Source organism: Nerophis ophidion, linkage group LG13 (genome assembly GCF_033978795.1).
Source record: "Nerophis ophidion isolate RoL-2023_Sa linkage group LG13, RoL_Noph_v1.0, whole genome shotgun sequence".
Taxonomy (NCBI): domain Eukaryota; kingdom Metazoa; phylum Chordata; class Actinopteri; order Syngnathiformes; family Syngnathidae; genus Nerophis; species Nerophis ophidion.
Window position 1 is genome coordinate 57,352,700 of NC_084623.1, and position 12,998 is coordinate 57,365,697.

Consider the following 12,998-nt stretch of genomic DNA (forward strand, 5'->3'; position numbering starts at 1 on the left):
CATCCACAAAAATATACGTCTCACATACACACCCCAACCCTCCAACACAACGCCCTCGACGCAAATCCCATAGGGGTCATGAATGGATGGTCAGCGCCTGAGAGCTGTGGCCTACCACCATGACCCCGAACTCCCTTCCCTCTGTTGCTAGATTTCTCGAGATGTATCGTTGTAATATGTATATGTGCTTTGCAATGGAGGTTTTTTTCCCACTCCAGACTGGGCTCCTAAGATTGTATTTTTTAATCAGCCTTACCCAGCGTTTACCTTTTTTCCATCTTTTACGAGGCGCCTTATGGCGACCCAACAGCGTTCTTCTTCTGTAACCCTGTACACTGTTTGTTTGTCTAATCTTGAACAGGTTTGTGCTGAAAACAAAGTTTTGTTGTACTTGTGCAATGACAATAAAGACCTATCCTATCCTTATCTACTAGGAACGGAATGGCTTCAGTTGACCTGACACGATTCAAACGCATGTTTCTCATCGTTTTCTTGTCACCAACTTATCAGTCACTTATCGGTTTAGGAGGGTGTATGTGTACGTATACTTCTGATAATCATATAATTTCCACCGGTTCAGCCCGGGACTTGAACCTGGGTCATCCGGCATGTTGGAAGAACGTACTAGCCAGTGGTCTAAAAGTCCCAGCTATCAACCCGGTAACCAGCACTGCCCTCAAGGTGTCAGGGAGTGAGGTTTTCCAATGCATGCATGACTCTGGCCTCCGTTGGACTTACTGCACCACTGTAAACCACTTGGTTCAGTCGCTGCCTCCTTTTCAGCCTGGGACCCAAACCTGGGTAGTCCGACTTGAGAGACGAGCGTACTAGGTATGGAGCTTCAGGTTAGCAGGGAGCAAGGTTTAAAGTCAAAGTTAAAGTACCAATGGTTGTCACACACACACTAAGTGTGGTGAAAATTGTCCTCTGCATTTGACCCATCCCCTTTATCACCCCCTGGGAAGTTAGGGGAGCAGTGGGCAGCAGCAGTGGTGCCGCGCCCGGGAATTATGGTGATTTAACCCCCAATTCCAACCCTTGATTCTGAGTGCAATGGGTCCCATTTTTTATAGTCTTTGGTAAGCCTCAGCTGGGGGTTGAACTCCCAACCTACCGATCTCAGGGTGGACACTCCAACCAATAGGCCACTGAGTAGGCTACCCACACACACATGACCCAGTCACTCTAGCTGGCCTTCATTATACTCCCCCACCAAACTTCACTCTCATCTGAGTCACGGCACCACTGTAACCCGCCTGGTTCAGTCCCTGCTACCTGTTCAGTCTGTGACTTGAACCTACGGGGGCTCAGGTTGCGAGGTAGGCAGGTTTACCAACGTCAACATGAGACAAACCGACTGGCATCCGTTGCACTTCTCCTCTAAACAAAACTCTCATCCGGGTCACGGCACCACTGTAACCTGCCTGGTTGAATCCCTGCTTCTTGTTCAGCCTAGGACCCAACTTTGGGTCATCCGACATGAGAGACAAGCATAGCTTCAGGTTGCCAGGTAGCGAGGTTTACCTACGTAAACATGGCCCGGTCACACTGGCTGGCCTTCAATACACTCCTCCCACTTAAACCTCACTCTCATCCGGGTCACGGCACCACTGTAACCTGCCTGGTTCAATCCATAATTCTTGTTCAGCCTGGGACTCAACCCTGGGTGGCCGGCATTAGAAACAAGCGTACTAGCTACAGAGCTAAAAGCCCAAGCTATCAACCCGATGACTAGTACTGCTCTTAAAGTTGTCAGGGAATGAGGTTTACCAACTTACACATGATATGGAGGCCACATAAATCTCACTTTCATCCGGGTCATGGCACCACTGTAAACCACTTGCTTCAGTCCCTGCTTCCTGATCAGCCTGGGACTCGAACCTTGGTCGTCCGGAATGAGAGACGAGCGTGTTGGCTACTGAGCTTTAGGTTGTCACGAAGGAAGGTTTACCAATGTAAACAAGGCCGGGTCTCTGTAGCTGGCCTCCATTACACCTCCCACCCTCAAACCTCACTCTCATCCGGGTCACGGCACCACTGTAAGCCGTCTGGTTCTATCCCTGTTTCTTGTTCAGCCTCAGGCCCGAACCTGGGTCCTCCGGCAAGGTTGTCTCAGGTGTCCAGGGAGCGAGGTTTACCAATGTAAACATTGCCCGGTCACACTAACTGGCCTTCATTACACTCCTCCCCCCAAACCTCAGTTTTATCCGGGTCACGGCATTCCTGTAACCTGCCTGGTTCAATCCGTGCTTTTTGTTCAACCTGGGACTTGACCCTTAGTCGTCCCGCATCAGAGACGAGCTAAACACCCGTGCTATCAACCCAGTAACCAGCACTGCTCTTAGAGTTGTCTGGGAGAGATGTTTACCAACGTACACAAGACTCATCCCCACTGGCTGGCCTCTGTTACACTCATCCCTTTAAACCTCGCGCTTATCCGGGTCACGGCACCACTGTAACCTGCCTATTCCAGTCCCTGCTTCCTGTTCAGCCTGGGACTGGTTGTCCGGCATGAGGGACAAGCCTACTAGCTACTGATCCAAACGCCAGAGCCTCGTTGCATTAATGACCCGGACAGAGTCGAGGACTTGGTCAATAGAAACAGAATATCACAGGAGTAGAAATCCATGAAATGTTAACTGGAGGAAAATAACGTTTCCATCCATCCATCCATCATCTTCCGCTTATCTGAGGTCGGCTCGCGGGGGCAGCAGCCTAAGCGGGGAAGCCCAGACTTCCCTCTCACCAGCCACTTCGTCTAGCTCTTCCCGGGGGATCCCGAGGCGTTCCCAGGCCAGCCGGGAGATATAGTCTTCCCAACGTGTCCTGGGTCTTCCCCGGTTGGACGCGCCCTAAACACCTCCGTCGGCAGGCGTTCGGGTGGCATCCTGACCAGATGCCCGAGCCACCTCATCTGGCTCCTCTCCATGTGGAGGAGCAGCGGCTTTGCTTTGAGTTCCTCCCGGATGGCAGAGCTTCTCACCCTATCTCTAAGGGAGAGACCCGCCACCCGGCGGAAGAAACTCATTTGGGCCGCTTGTACCCGTGATCTTATCCTTTCGGTCATGACCCAAAGCTCATGACCATAGGTGAGGATGGGAACGTAGATCGACCGGTAAATTGAGAGCTTTGCCTTCCGGCTCAGCTCCTTCTTCCCCACAACGGATCGATACAGCGTCCGCATTACTGAAGACGCCGCACCGATCCGCCTGTCGATCTCACGATCCACTCTTCCCCCACTCGTGAACAAGACTCCTAGGTACTTGAACTCCTCCACTTGGGGCAGGGTCTCCTCCCCAACCAGGAGATGGCACTCCATCCTTTTCCGGGCGAGAACCATGGACTCGGATTTGGAGGTGCTGATTCTCATTCCGGTCGCTTCACACTCGGCTGCGAACCGATCCAGTGAGAGCTAAAGATCCCGGCCAGATGAAGCCATCAGGACCACATCATCTGCAAAAAGCAGAGACCTAATCCTGCGGTCACCAAACCGGAAGCCCTCAACGCCTTGACTGCGCCTAGAGATTCTGTCCATATGAACAGAATGGGTGACAAAGGACAGCCTTGGCGGAGTCCAACCCTCACTGGAAACGTGTCCGACTTACTGCCAGCAATGCGGACCAAGCTCTGGCACTGATCGTACAGGGACCGGACCGCCACAATAAGACAGTCCGGTACCCCATACTCTCTGAGCACTCCCCACAGGACTTCCCGAGGGACACGGTCGAATGCCTTCTCCAAGTCCACAAAGCCCATGTAGACTGGTTGGGCAAACTCCCATGCACCCTCAAGAACCCTTAACGTTTGTCTGGGGAAATCACATGTCTGGGACCGTTCATTCAATCAATCAATCAATGTTTATTTATATAGCCCCAAATCACAAATGTCTCAAAGGACTGCACAAATCATTACGACTACAACATCCTCGGAAGAACCCACAAAAGGGCAAGGAAAACTCACACCCAGTGGGCAGGGAGAATTCACATCCAGTGGGACGCCAGTGACAATGCTGACTATGAGAAACCTTGGAGAGGACCTCAGATGTGGGCAACCCCCCCTCTCTAGGGGACCGAAAGCAATGGATGTCGAGCGGGTCTAACATGTGAATTAGTGAATTATATTTATATAGCGCTTTTTCTCAAGTGACTCAAAGCGCTTTACATAGTGAAACCCAATATCTAAGTTACATTCAAACCAGTGTGGGTGGCACTGGGAGCAGGTGGGTAAAGTGTCTTGCCCAAGGATACAACGGCAGTAACTAGGATGGCACAAGCGGGAATCGAACCTGCAACCCTCAAGTTGCTGGCACGGCCACTCTACCAACCGAGCTATGCCGCCCCATGATACTGTGAAAGTTCAATCCGTAGTGGCTCCAACACAGCCGCGAGAGTTCAGTTCAAAGCGGATCCAAGACAGCAGCGAGAGTCCCGTCCACAGGAAACCATCTCAAGCGGATCAGCAGCGTAGAGACGTCCCCAACCGATACAGGCGAGCGGTCCATCCTGGGTCTCGACTCTGGACAGCCAGTACTTCATCCATGGTCATCGGACCGGACCCCCTCCACAAGGGAGGGGGGGACATAGGAGAAAGAAAAGAAGCGGCAGATCAACTGGTGTAAAAAGGAGGTCTATTTAAAGGCTAGAGTATACAGATGAGTTTTAAGGTGAGACTTAAATGTTCATTAAACCACCGCCGGCCCAAACGACCGATTGAAACCCAGACCAAGTCTGCAAAGAGCCAGGACATCCAATACCCCCGCGATTCTTCTCATCTTGTATGATGCAAGACCGAAGCACAGACAGGACGACTTCCCCAACCTGACAGGCAGAGGGTTTTTATTTTACCTTCAACACAGCCTCAAGTGGTTCTCGAAGAAGTTCTTTCAAGCTGGCAGTGACATTAGTCTCCGGCCCAACGTCAGAACGAGGATTTTTCTCGTGTTTTTACGCCGTTCGAGGCTATAAATCGTTTTATCGCACGTCTGCGGGCGGTAATTTGTGCAAACTGTGCTCAACTTTTTCTTCAACTCGTTTGCGGGATAAATGTGACATACGGTTTATCTCCTGGAACATTATGTTTCTGTAATTGCTCGCACCCAAGGACTGAACGCTTGCATCTAAATCAGGCAGACTGCCTCACACCAAATTATAAAAATGCAATTAAACTCCATCTACAATGTTCCGTTAAGGATATTACCTTCTGCTCTTTTGCGCGGGGTGTGTGTGTGTGTGTGTGTGTGTGTGTAGGGCTGCTTGCTAATTGGCAGAACAGGCGTTAGGTTGGAAAGATTTGGTATAAGGTTGCGATCGTATTTGTCATCCAGGATTCAGCCATAAACGCTTCAAGAACCAACTTTCAGATTACAGGTTCAACAAAGTCTAAAAAACGCAGAGGAGAATTTTGCAGTTATTTACCCTAATTTGGTTCATATTGCCAAGAATATAGTGGTCCATCCATCCATCTTCATCCGCTTATCCGAGGTCGGGTCGCGGGGGCAACAGCCTAAGCAGGGAAGCCCAGACTTCCCTTTCCCCGGCCACTTCGTCTAGCTCTTCCCGGGGGATCCCGAGGCGTTCCCAGGCCAGCCGGGAGACATAGTCTTCCCAACGTGTCCTGGGTCTTCCCCGGTTGGACGTCAATCAATCAATCAATCAATGTTTATTTATATAGCCCCAAATCACAAATGTCTCAAAGGACTGCACAAATCATTACGACTACGACATCCTCGGAAGAACCCACAAAAGGGCAAGGAAAACTCACACCCAGTGGGCAGGGAGAATTCACATCCAGTGGGACGCCAGTGACAATGCTGACTATGAGAAACCTTGGAGAGGACCTCAGATGTGGGCAACCCCCCCCCCCCCCCTCTAGGGGACCGAAAGCAATGGATGTCGAGCGGGTCTAACATGATACTGTGAAAGTTCAATCCATAGTGGCTCCAAGACAGCAGCGAGAGTCCCGTCCACAGGAAACCATCTCAAGCGGATCAGCAGCGTAGAGATGTCCCCAACCGATACAGGCGAGCGGTCCATCCTGGGTCCCGACGAGCGGTCCATCCTGGGTCTCGACTCTGGACAGTCAGTACTTCATCCATGGTCATCGGACCGGACCCCCTCCACAATGGAGGGGGGGACATAGGAGAAAGAAAAGAAGCGGCAGATCAACTGGTCTAAAAAGGAGGTCTATTTAAAGGCTAGAGTATACAGATGAGTTTCAAGATGAGATTTAAATGCTTCTACGTGCCCTAAACACCTCCCTAGGGAGGCGTTCGGGTGGCATCCTGACCAGATGCCCGAACCACCTCATCTGGCTCCTCTCCATGTGAAGGAGCAGCGGCTTTACTTTGAGTTCCTCCCGGATGGCAGAGCTTCTCACCCTATCTCTAAGGGAGAGGAAACTCATTTGGGCCGCTTATACCCGTGATCTTATCCTTTCGGTCATGACCCAAAGCTCATGACCATAGGTGAGGATGGGAACGTAGATCGACCGGTAAATTGAGAGCTTTGCCTTCCGGCTCAGCTCCTTCTTCACCACAACGGATCGGTACAACGTCCGCATTACTGAAGACGCCGCACCGATCCGCCTGTCGATCTCACAATCCACTCTTCCCCCACTCGTGAACAAGACTCCTAGGTACTTGAACTCCTCCACTTGAGGTGGTGGAGGAGTGGTTCAAATGGGAGGGAAATTAATATATGAATAAATCCACATTTCTGTGAACCTTGGACCAAAGTGCCGGTCGATATGTTGGTCTGAAAGTGCTGAAATAACTCTGATAAATAGAAAACATTTATTGACTTGCTTTGGACCAGCAGCTCTTGCTACCACATACTCATCAAGCCCTAAAAAAAAAATGTCGGAAAGTCCCTAAAAATGGCCGTGTTTTTAAACGCTTCTCAAGTGCGTGGCCTCAGACCACAAGCGGTCATGTGTTTAAAAAAAAATCAATAAGCAGTAATTACATAAATAATAATTGTATCAATAAATACATAATTATTTAAAACATTAAATGATTGAAAAACCGGATTAATAAATCATGAAAAATAATTAAAGAGTTTAATAAAAACAGTGAAATAATTGATTCACAAGTTAGATACACGTCCGAGTCCAAGTCCGAGTCCATGGTTCTCGCCCGGAAAAGGGTGGAGTGCCATCTCCGGGTTGGGGCGGAGTTCAAGTACCTATGAGTCTTGTTCACGAGTGAGGGAAGAGTGGATGGTGAGATCGAAAGGCGGATCGGTGCGGCGTCTTCAGTAATGCGGACGTTGTATCGATCCGTTGTGGTGAAGAAGGAGCTGAGCCGGAAGGCAAAGCTCTCAATTTACCGGTCGATCTACGTTCCCATCCTCACCTATGGTCATGAGCTTTGGGTCATGACCGAAAGGATAAGATCACGGGTACAAGCGACCGGAATGAGAATCAGCACCTCCAAGTCCGAGTCCATGGTTCTCGCCCGGAAAAGGGTGGATTGCCATCTCCGGGTTGGGGAGGAGACCCTGCCCCAAGTGGAGGAGTTCAAGTACCTAGGAGTCTTGTTCACGAGTGGGGGAAGAGTGGATCGTGAGATCGACAGGCGGATCGGTGCGGCGTCTTCAGTAATGCGGACGTTGTATCGATCCGTTGTGGTGAAGAAGGAGCTGAGCCGGAAGGCAAAGCTCTCAATTTACCGGTCGATCTACGTTCCCATCCTCACCTATGGTCATGAGCTTTGGGTCATGACCGAAAGGATAAGATCACGGGTACAAGCGGCCCAAATGAGTTTGGGTCTCTCCCTTAGAGATAGGGTGAGAAGCTCTGCCATCCGGGAGGAACTCAAAGTAAAGCCACTGCTCTTTTACATCGAGAGGAGCCAGATGAGGTGGTTCGGGCATCTGGTCAGGATGCCACCCGAACGCCTCCCTAGGGAGGTGTTTAGGGCACGTCCAACCGGGGAAGACCCAGGACACGTTGGGAAGACTATGTCTCCCGGCTGGCCTGGGAACGCCTCGGGATCCCCCGGGAAGAGCTAGACGAAGTGGCTGGGGAGAGGGAAGTCTGGGCTTCCCTGCTTAGGCTGCTGCCCCCGCGACCCGACCTTGGATAAGCAGATGATGATGGATGGATGGATGGATGGAACAGGGGTGCCCATTACATCGATCTGTCCTTTCTTTTTTTTTTTTTTTTTCCTTTGTCATGAAAAAGGAACGTTTTGGTCATGAAAAAGGGAGGTTTTTGTGGTTGGTGCACTAATTGTAAGTGTGTTTTTATGTTGATTTAATAAAAAAAAAAAAATAATAATTATTATTTATTTATTTTTTTAAAAAATAAAAATTAATAAAAAATTATTCTGCGGCCCGGTACCAATTGGACCACGGCCCGGTACCGTCATCATACCGCGACGTTTTAGCATGATACTTTCGCGCGAAATTTAAAATTGCAATTTAGTAAACTAAAGCGGCCGTATTGGCATGTGTTGCAATGTTAATATTTCATCATTGATATATAAACTATCAGACTGCGTGGTCGCTAGTAGTGGCTTTCATTCAGTAGGCCTTTAACCCCATATGAATCCCCTCCCTTGTGTGCTAATAATATGTAAACCCTCATCAGACGTCATCCGTTGCGTGCCCATCAAGCTGGCACGTGGCCGCAATCGGCCAGTCAACAGCACACAAACGGCATCGATCGAAACGCTCCTCAACGGCGCAGCTTCAAGACGTCAAGAAGACAAACGAGGCCATGGATCATTGCCACGGTCAACCGCCCGCACCGCGACTTAGCAACGCGCCGAGCAGAAGGGAACTTGGGATTCGACCACAAATCATTTTCTAGAATACACAAACACAACCTTGGCTGGCGCGCACCTGGCATAAGCACCTTTTTGTGACAGATCTCCTCCTCTTCCTGCGGCGCCTCGCTAGCCCTGATTCACCCCGTGGCTTCCCTCAGACCTTTGCACACCTGTAAAATACGGAATCCACCGTCCTTTTCTTCAGGGAGAGGAAGGAGGAGCAGGGTGGTGCAACCAGGAGATGTTCCAGTGGTTGGTGCAGGACCAGGACTCACCACTCTTTGAAGGCTCGACGAGTCAGGGACTATTTCAACAAAGAGTTACATTGGGCCTTGTGTGGCGTTCAGGTCTGTGGGACCCGTTTTCATTTTTGATTAAAAGAAAAAGGAAAATGTGGAGAAGCGGAGCCGACGGCGGGTCAGGACAGGCTTTGGCCCTGTTCAAGATGGCGGCCAGGAGGCGGAGAATGTGGCGGAACGAAGAGGCGGAGCGACGTCGCAGCAATCGAGATCAGGTGCGTGGCTCACACACCGGCCTATCTCCTCGCAGTGTATAAAAGGGGAGAAGGAGGAACGATCAAGGAACGATCAAGGAACGATCAAGGAACGATCAGGGTCCGCAGCGGGCCCTGTTCAAGATGGTGGCCAGGAGGCGGAGAATGTGGCGGAACGAAGAGGCGGAGCGACGTCGCAGCAACCGAGATCAGGTGCGTGGCTCACACACCGGCCTATCTCCTCGCAGTGTAAAAAAGGGGAGAAGGAGGAACGATCAAGGGAGACGAGGTGGAGTGTCCGTAGCGGGCCCTGTTCAAGATGGCGGCCAGGAGGCGGAGAATGTGGCGGAACGAAGAGGCGGAGCGACGTCGCAGCAACCGAGATCAGGTGCGTGGCTCACACACCGGCCTATCTCCTCGCATTGTATAAAAGGGGAGAAGGAGGAACGATCAAGGAACGATCAGGGTCCGCAGCGGGCCCTGTTCAAGATGGTGGCCCGGAGGCGGAGAATGTGGCGGAACGAAGAGGCGGAGCGACGTCGCAGCAATCGAGATCAGGTGCGTGGTACACACACCGGCCTATCTCCTCGCATTGTATAAAAGGGGAGAAGGAGGAAAGATCAAGGGAGACGAGGTGGAGTGTCCGCAGCGGGCCCTGTTCAAGATGGCGGCCAGGAGGCGGGGAATGTGGCGGAACGAAGAGGCGGAGCGTGCCGGGAGCGACGTTGCAGCAATCGAGATCAGGTGCGTGGCTCACACACCGGCCTATCTCCTCGCAGTGTATAAAAGGGGAGAAGGAGGAAAGATCAAGGGAGACGAGGTGGAGTGTCCGCAGCGGATACAGCAGTGCCGGAAGGAACAAGAACGAGCCGAGAATGAGCCCCAGACGAGGAAAACGACAACGGCAGCTGAAAAGCCGAACGGAACGAGCAGCGGAGAAGGAGCTGAAAAGCGACCCGATCGACATCGAAGCTCTGTTATTGAAAAATAAAGAGTCAAACCTGCTCGAAAAGATGTCCTTCCTGGGTGGTCCACGCAACTCACACTACGACGGCAAGAGTCGTTCACAGATACAATTAATTAATTGTTCAAACTGAGACTCACTGACTTTGGCTCATTTTTTGCGAAGAGCATATATCAGAGTACATATTTAATGACCACACATCCGGGAGGAGAACAGAGTGTAGGTAGACAGAACATAAGAGGGTCAAATGTGCGAGAAAATGAGAGCAGACAGTGTTGACAAACAATGTGACCTTGCGTGGGAAAAAAAGAAGAATCCCCATGGGATGCAGAAACTGGCAGAAAAATGTTCCGTGTGTCGTTCGTATTGTTGTTACTCAGCCAGCGTTTGTGGGTCTGTGGGACCCCTTGCATTTTGTGGCTTTTAATGCCTCACAATCAAACACTTTCATGTTAAAACACTGAACAGATGTTTATTGGGATAATGTAAACACATGTTCAGTATTTTAACATAAAAGTGGTTAATTGTGAGGCATTAAAAGCCACACAATGCAAGGGGTCCATCAGACCCACAAATGCTGACTGAGTAACAAAAATATACATATATTGTGCATATATATATATATATATATATATATATATAAATAAAACATCACCCCCTTGTGGAACTGTGCCGTCACTACTCCCCCTGTTTACATAACAGGAACAGATGTGTACCCTGACTGAAAACCAAGAACCAGTGTGTCTCCTGATTGCATTTTAAGGCCAGATCCGTCTAAAAATGCAAGTCTTCTGATCGTCAACCAGGAGCAAACTTGTCTCCTGATTGACAACCAGGGACAGGTGTGTCTCCTGATTGTCTAATTGACAGCCAGGGAAAGGCATATCTTCTGATTGTTTTTTTAAAGACACGTGTGTTTTATAATCGACAACCGGGAACAGGTGTGTCTCCTGATTAAAATCCAGGAAAAGATGTGTCTCCTGATTATCTTTTAAGAGCAGGCCCTTTTCCTGATTTTCAACCAGGCTGAAAAAAATTTGATACTTGATTGACAACCAGGAACAGGTTAGTTTTTTAATCCGCGACCAGGAAAAGGTGTGTCTCCTGATTGTCAAACGGAAACAGATGATCAGACCAGAGGTGTAACGGCAACAAAAGCGCCGGCCAAGATGTGATACCAAACACGGAACTGAAATGTTACTTCCTGTTTGAAACTGGAATTGAATTCGGGAGACTTTCAAAATAAAACTCGGAACTTTGCACAATGCGGTAAAGACGCAGATAAGCGCAGAAAGTATACAGGAGCAGAACATGTCTGCTTTTAATGATCTCCTCACGCTGGAGAGAAGGCCCGGTCAAGGTCAGCGGGAGAATTCCTCCTTCTCATTCACTTGCATCACTCGCCACCCTGCGGCATGAGCCATGGATTAATTTAGAGATCCATTCACCACGCCCGCACCCAGGGAGAAGCACCATGGATGGAACGAAAAGAGTGGAAAAAGAAGGGAGGCAATGATTTGGGGAAGGGGAGAGGACAATAGAGAGCAGGCGGGAGGGAAGGGGAGAGGACACATGGTGGAGGTGGAAAGAGAGCAGGCGGGAGGGAAGGGGAGAGGACAATTAAGAGCAGGCGGGAGGGAAGGGGAGAGGACACATGGTGGAGGTGGAAAGAGAGCAGTCGGGAGGGAAGGGGAGAGGACAATTAAAAGCAGGCGGGAGGGAAGGGGAGAGGACAATTAAGAGCAGGCGGGAGGGAAGGGGAGAGGACACATGGTGGAGGTGGAAAGAGAGCAGGCGGGAGGGAAGGGGAGAGGACAATTAAGAGCAGGCGGGAGGGAAGGAGAGAGGACAACAGAGAGCAGGCTGGAGGGAAGGGGAGAGGACACATGGTGGAGGTGGAAAGAGAGCAGGCGGGAGGGAAGGGGAGAGGACAATTAAAAGCAGACGGGAGGGAAGGGGAGAGGACAATAGAGAGCAGGCGGGAGGGAAGGGGAGAGGACACATGGTGGAGGTGGAAAGAGAGCAGGCGGGAGGGAAGGGGAGAGGACAATTAAGAGCAGGCGGGAGGGAATGGGAGAGGACAACAGAGAGCAGGCTGGAGGGAAGGGGAGAGGACACATGGTGGAGGTGGAAAGAGAGCAGGCGGGAGGGAAGGGGGGAGAGGACAATTAAGAGCAGGCGGGAGGGAAGGGGAGAGGACAACAGAGAGCAGGCTGGAGGGAAGGGGAGAGGACACATGGTGGAGGTGGAAAGAGAGCAGGCGGGAGGGAAGGGGGGAGAGGACAATTAAGAGCAGGCGGGAGGGAAGGGGAGAGGACACATGGTGGAGGTGGAAAGAGAGCAGGAGTTATTTTGCTTGCTGAGATGGAATTCCATTTATTAACACTCCACCTATCACTAAACATTTAAAAAAAATACGCAACAAGTTGTAAGGGTGTATCGGTACGATATCAGCTAAACGTATCGGATTGCACATCACATGTGTGATATCAAGTAGCCAATGTCGTCCAATAAGCACACCAGTTATTCAATGGACTAAAGTCATTGACAAAACATGCTAGGCTATACTAGGAGCTAGCAGCTACACAACAGCTAAGCGCACGATAGCGCACAAGCTAGGCACAGTATGTAGTAATCATTGAACGATATTGCTCAAAAAAGTTCATTATCAATCAGTCAATCAATCAATGTTTACCTGTATAGCCATAAATCATGAGTGTCTCAATGGGCTGCACAAGCCACGAAGACATCCTCGGCTCAGATCCCACATC

General features: G+C 50.4%; 1 protein-coding gene across 4 annotated transcripts in view; it reads right to left on the bottom strand.

Annotated features, from left to right (window-relative positions):
* Positions 1-12,998, bottom strand: part of gria4a (glutamate receptor, ionotropic, AMPA 4a) — a 330,120-nt gene that overhangs the window by 295,474 nt on the left and 21,648 nt on the right. The window lies entirely within an intron of this gene.